This window comes from Nicotiana tomentosiformis, chromosome 10 (genome assembly GCF_000390325.3).
Source record: "Nicotiana tomentosiformis chromosome 10, ASM39032v3, whole genome shotgun sequence".
NCBI classification, from domain to species: domain Eukaryota; kingdom Viridiplantae; phylum Streptophyta; class Magnoliopsida; order Solanales; family Solanaceae; genus Nicotiana; species Nicotiana tomentosiformis.
Window position 1 is genome coordinate 53,467,134 of NC_090821.1, and position 7,356 is coordinate 53,474,489.

Sequence of the window (7,356 nt, forward strand, 5' to 3'; positions counted from 1 at the left end):
TTCGTTTTATGGCGGTTCTTTCCAACCGTCGTAATTAAAACGCCACAATTTTCCTATTTTTTGTAGTGAAGTAAATAATAATTAATGTTAGTAAAATACGAACATATTCCACCAAAACCATTCCCTTTGAGAACATCCCCCTGCAATTTTTTAAAAGTTGCAGTAGTGACCACTAGGGGTGTCAATAGATCTTTAATAACCGACTAAATCGACCGAACCAAATCGTATTAAATCGATTATTATGTTTATTTTAATAAAACTGTAGGTTTTATATAAACTTATAACCATATCGAATAATAGTGTAGATTTTTTATTTTATAAAAATAAACCGAAAAAATACCGAACCATACCGAATAAATTTATATATGAAAAATATATTTTATATATTAACTTTAAAACCAACAAAGCATTAAGTTTTTTTCTTCGGTTTTGGGATTACGAAAATGGCTACAAGTAACCAAATAATTAATATCCAAAGTCCCAACTTCCAAGCCTATTCTACTACTCATATCAAAACTAAATTAGTTCTAACATCTTGAGTCGCAAGCCACTAAGTATTCCAGCGATCTTCAGTAGCAAGTAACAAGGTATTCGATATCTTTCCTCTAGCATGATTTAGATTTCTCTTCTTGGATACTAATCTTTTAATAAGCTCTATTCTTGAGTCCCAACTTGATTAGTATCATTTCACTCATATGATTTATATTTCTCTTGTCTTTGCTTAATTTGCGCTACCATAGAATAATGAGATGAATCTCTATTCTTGAAATATTTTATTTTCTTTTGATCATCATTTTTAAAATTGTAAAAATATCTAGAAACTTTTATCAAGTCCTATGCAATCACACATTATCGCATTGTAACCTCGACTAGACTCTTGCGTGATATTTTTCAAAAAAATACTAAAATATTAATCAAACCGTACCGATACCAAAGAGAAACCGAGATGACTGGGGTGGTTTCGAAAAATATAATTTTGATTATATAAAATAAAATAACCGAAAATTTAGTATGATATAAATTTTATAAAATAACATGCCGAACCGAATTATTGACACCCTTAGTGACCATGGGAAGGAGAATGGGCCCTTTAAGAATCCCATTCATTTAAAGTTAGTGCTAATGCCTTCCTGCCACTATTTCTGAATTCATTAATATTAGTCATAAAATATAGAACTTTTTTTTTTGGTCTTTAAATTTGTTTACTGGTGTTGACTATTGAATTATACATCTAAGTGGTGCAGTTATAACCATTAGATATTAATTTCCGAATTTTGTTTCCAATGAACCATTTTATATAGTAAAATAAACAATAAATATTGACGATAGCTATGATATTGGCGAAAAGGCCTAACCGATAGAGTAGCTGAAATGTGAATTCTAAGCTTATATTAGCTCGGGATAACAATTTCATAATATGTCAACATCATTTAAAGTAAGTATCCTAATTAAGTGACTTGAAATAATATAGGGGCGTCTAATATTCAAGGGTATGTTCAAGTAATTAAGACAAATATTAGAATTTCGATAGAAGCAAAAATCTAAATGATATTTTTAAAGCTGATAAACCAAATTACTCAATAATCGTGCTGAAAAAGTCATACGTTTAATTAATCAGAATGTTTCCCAAATTGATGTAAACACCCATAGTCAAACCCTTGTCATTTCAAGGATAAAACAATTTTATATGGACAATATAGACAAACAATGACCAAAAATATCCCTTTCGTGGCACGTGCCTTATATTGAGAACAATCCCAAATTTTATGTTATATCCCTTTCATGGCACGTCACGAATAAGAGAAAAAACCCCTCTAAACGTGGCAATTGAGAGACTAATCTCCGGTTTACCCTTCTAACGTTTTGGACGTTGATAAATACACCCATCTGTTTCCGTTATGTGAACCTTTTCGGAACTAGGGTCAAATTGGTAAATTTTTGGTGTAAACTTGAATATAGAATTTTTAATTTTTTTTTTTTGAAAATAAAATTTAGGTAGAATATAGGAAAATTGTCAGTTATATCCATTTATAAGTAACTTGTTATAAAAATTGATCAATTTATAAAGTATTACTAATATGAGTTAATTAACTATTTATAGCAAAAAAATCAAAATTTTACTTCTTCTTTTTTTTATATGTGAATGTTATTAGAACAGAATGAACACTTCTATAGCATGTCTCTTTATTTGAACACACCACAGCTCAAATACGTCATTGAGGGCGCAGTAGTGACCATGAGCCAATGAGCTTCGAGTCGTAATACTTTAATTAGTTCAAATGTCTCTTTCAGGGATCCAGAACATCTTAAGAGGCATAATATGATATTTTATATTTCGTATAACTTAATCTTTATGAAATGAGGAAGTCGTTGAAATTGTATCCGTAAAAATCTGTACTACAATATTTAAGACAAGATAACACTAAAGGAAGAATTTCAAGCCAGTCATCACTCGAGCTCGACCAGGAAGCAGCGAGGTTCGTGGCCGAGATGTTTGTTTACCTTTAAAATTGGATAACAATTAATTTATAATATGGTTCTAAGGACACGTGATTTCACCGAATACCTATTGATAAATGTGAGGATGGGTAATAGAAATTAACAATAAAGTAAAGCAAACCGATGTTAGAATGGAACTCAGCCTTTGAGTTTGGATACCCTCGAACTGGTTGATGTCAAAACAATTAAAGTATAACAAGCTGATGAACAATAGTATAAACGAGAAAGAAAATTATATTGCTTTTTTATATCTGTGAATTGTGTCCTACAAATGATTAGAACCCTTTTTATATAGTAGAGGAATCCCACTCATGGTATGATTCTAATTACAGAAGGAAATCCCATGATTAGCTAATTAACCGTTTCTGATTTGATCTGTTCCGAGATTTACGCCATGATCCTCGACCAGTCACCGAAGTTTACGCCGTGATCCTCGACCAGTCACAGATATCTCGCCTTTATGTTATTATGCTATCTTTGATCTTGCTCGATGTCTGTCTCATTTGACTTCAATTGCCACTAGCCTCGATCTCGACAAGTACCTCGATTCTGAACTTGGTACCTAGTCCTCGTGATTTAGTTTGTTCCGTTACGAGGCCGACCTTCAATGCAATCTCCCGGTCTTGGTCAAATAGTGAAATCGGGTGGGCCCGGTTTTAACCATATACAATGTCAATAAGGGTCGAGGTCGAGCATTGTTGGCAAAGCTGTAACGGCTAGTTTTCGAAATAGGATATTAAAGATAATATTCCAGTGGATATTCTCTACACTTGTACTATTATGATTTGTTAAAAAAATGTCTCATATAAATAGAAAAGGAGACAATGATGTAAGGCACGTGACATTCATTTGACAAGAACAAACTTTTGATAAAAGATTATTTTTCTTTCTTACAAAGATACAAATACTACCTTTTTATCTAGATTATGGCTCGGATTACCCCACACCCTTCCTTCATATCCGAGAATAATTCGAACATTCTGAGATTTGTCTGTCACTCATCATTGTGAGGAGGGATAATTAACTAGTTCATACTTTATTGGATGAATCACTTCTTCTATTTACTTAAATATTATTTATTAATGTTTATTGTTAGTTGTTGCTACACTAATGCTCATACTTTTTGGAATAGTTAATGCATATTGTTGTCAATCCCCCACTAGATCTGATCAGCATTAGTCACCTTTTGGAAATAACATTAAGAGATATTATTATTAACTAAGTTTAACCCATTATTATATAAATAAAACTGTTTTAACCAAAAGTTACACTTTTTGGTCATACAATTCGGCGCCGTCTGTGGTGATTTCTTAGTTAAACTTTTAGTTTCTTTTAGATGTACAGCCAACACGAGCCACTAACGTAAAAAAAAAGAGAAAGCAAAAAATAAGATCTCCTTTCTTTGTACGTAAAAAATCCTAACATGGCAGGTAACCGAGAAGAAAGGGCGAGAATAATCAATGACCTCCCAACTAACCTCATGAACATCATCAACGAAAGCTGCGAAACGGCAGACGAAGGCGCAACGCCCAATGCCTCCCCTAGGCAAGATGGGTCATCGCCTCCTCATTGAAGCATCACAAAGTTTCTTGGTAAGGGAGCCTCCACATCTGTGGGGAAGGAGACACCCCCAGCTGTAAAAAAAAGCTCCTCGAAGCATGGCTAAACGACACGCTAAATAGCATCCTTAACAATCCCGCCCGGGACGCGGCCACAGAAAATGCAAGAACTTACGTTATACAACCAGCAAACGAGCAGCACAACCAACTCCCTCCACCTCCCACGACAGGTATTACTCACAATGTCGTTAATAGTGCATGCGATAACACTCTCGCAGCCATTCTAAAAAGGATGGAGGAAATGGAGAATGAGAATAGAGCACTCCGGGACCAAATGAGGGAACATCAAGAAAGGGTCGATAAAATATCGAGCGCCCCTAAGCTTTTGCCGAAGAGAGATGCCGACCAATTTGTCGAGCAGCCTTATAGTGATGACACCGCCCCACATGCCATACCAAAAACCTTTAAAATGCCGACCTACCTCAGGATATATGATGGCACGACCGACCCTGAAGATCATGTGACTCACTATGTCACCGATGTGAAAAGAAATGACCTCGCCAAAGAACAAGTATCTTCCATTTTGTTGAAAAGTTTCGGTGAAACCCTCACAGGAGGAGCGTTAACATGGTATTCACAACTATCTGCGCGTTCCATTGAAACTTTCGAAGAGATGGCCGACAAGTTCTTAACGGCCCATGCTGGGTCCAAGAAGGTCGAGGTGAGAGTAAACGACATATTTTCTATTAAACAGTCTCTGGGAGAGGGATTGAGGAACTTACTCTCACGGTTCAACCAAATAAGGATGACCTTGCCGAACGTGTCAGAAGGGATGGCGGTCGCAGCCTTCCAAAACAGGTTGAACAGGGATGGTTCGAGGACGACTAAAAAGCTATTAAGTCGACTGATGAAGTACTCCTAACCACTTGGGATGAAATACGCAACGCATATTAGGCCGAGGTCCAAGAAGATGAGGACAACCTCAATGGACCAACTCATCGACTGACCTCGGTATAGGCTGAACCCAGAAAAGATCGAAGAAATGATACCAGAAGAGACCTCGCAGATCCACGACCTAAGAGGGAACGAAAACAAACCGTATGTTAGAGCGGCCGTTGCGCCCTCCTCCCGCCACAAAAAAGGCCCGCCTAGATCAAGGACAGGGACTCACCGGAACGAAAGAGGTATTGCCCCATTTATTATCCACTCACACAACTTTTGTGTGTCACCCACAGAGATAGTCTATGCCCTGGAGAAGCTCGGACCAAAGGAGAAATGGCCACAAAAGATGAGGTCAGATCCGAGTACCAGGAAGTCAGACGCCCTCTGCGAGTTCCACCAAGAACGAGGGCACAAAACCAAAGACTGCATTGCCCTAAGGCAGGAGGTAGTAAACATGTTACGACAAGGACACCTCAAAGAGTTATTGAGAGAATGGGGAAGGACCAACTTTGCCAGAGGACGTGAACTACATCAGGGACCTCCAAAACTGCCCTCACCAACTCGCATTCACATGACCATCTGTGGAAGGGATGATGTTTTTCATCAACATCATGAAGTTCACCACTACTTACAAATAGTCAATCACTCACGATTGGTATGACGGACTCGAAGAGAGTAACATCTTCGATAAGTCGGGCACCCACGGTTTGGCTTTCCCTCACTATGATGACCTTGTTATTACTTTACGAATTTTAGATACCGGCGTGAGATGCATTATGAGAGACGATAGGAGCGGCGTGTGCATTATCCATCCTCAAGTACTTGCACAAATGAAACTCGAAGACAAGATACTGTCATGTTGCATCTCGCTAACTGGTTTTAGCAATGCGGTCGAGCGAATATCTGGTGAAATCACACTCCCCATTCTGACCGGTGGCATTACTCTAGAAACCATGTTCCACATCATGGACCAAGACACAACGTACAATACCATAATAAGGCGACCATGGATACACATCATGAGGGTCATCCCATCCATCTTATATCAGGTCATCAAGTTCCCGACTCTATGGGGAATATTCAGCATACGAGGAGAACAACGCGCATCCCGGGAATGCTACCGCATCTCCCTAGATAGCACATCCACTCAATAAATTGAGGACAAAGAAAAAAGAGGCATAGAAATAAACAGGGTCGAGGTCGATATGTGACGATAGTGAAGACATCATTAGAGACCCTGATATGGTCGAAGTCGCATGATCGACCATAGAAGACCTCGACCCCGTTCAATTAGATCTTAACGACCACAACAAGAATGCTTAAATCTACTGCAAACTTCAGGAACCGGGTGAATTCCATCAATTCTTAACTACTAACGCAGATTTGTTTGCTTTCAGCCATGCAGACATGCCGGGTATCCCAAAGGAAATTGCCACACACAAACTGAATGTCGACCCATTCCACCCCCAGTAAGACATGTCAGATTTAAGTTTAACTCTGTAGTAAATGATGCGGTACGTGAAGAGATTGGAAAATATTGGAGAATGGCTCCATCAGCGAGACAAAGTACCACATTGGGTCGTCAACGTGGTCATGGTTAAGAAGAAGAATAGGAAATGGCAAATATGCGTTGATTTCATAGATTTAAACAAAGCATGCCCAAAGGATTCTTTCCCATTACCCCACATTGACCAACTCATTGAAGTAACAGTCGGGCACGAACTACTAAGCTTCTTGGACGCCTATTCAGGTTATAATCAAATCCTCATGGAAGAAGAGGATCAGGAAAAAACCACCTTCATCACCCATCAAGGGACGCACTGCTACATAATCATGCCCTTCGGGTTAAAGAACGCGGGGGCGACTTACCAAAGGTTGGTGACGAGGATGTTCAAGGACCAACTCGATAAGACGATGGAAGTCTATACAGACGACATGCTGGTCAAGTCCAAAAGGAAAGAAGATCACATCGAACATCTAAGAGAAACTTTCGACATACTCAGACGATACGGAATGAAGCTGAACCGCAAAAAGTGTGCGTTTGGTGTGGCCTAAGAAACGTTTCTAGGTTTCCTGGTATCACAAAGGGGGATCGAAGTCAATCCTGACCAAATCAAAGCCATCGAGGGGATACCGGAGCACTTGACCACTAAAAACAAGGTTCAAAGGTTGACTGACCGGGACGTCGCCCTGTCAAGGTTCATTTCACTATCATCGGATAAATTTCACAAATTCTTTGTCGTACTCAAGAAGGATACCGGCCTCCAATGGACTTCAAAGTGCGTCCAAGCCCTGAAGGAATTAAAAGCATACTTGTCGTCACCACCACTGCTTTTAAAACCAAAGCTTGGAGAAC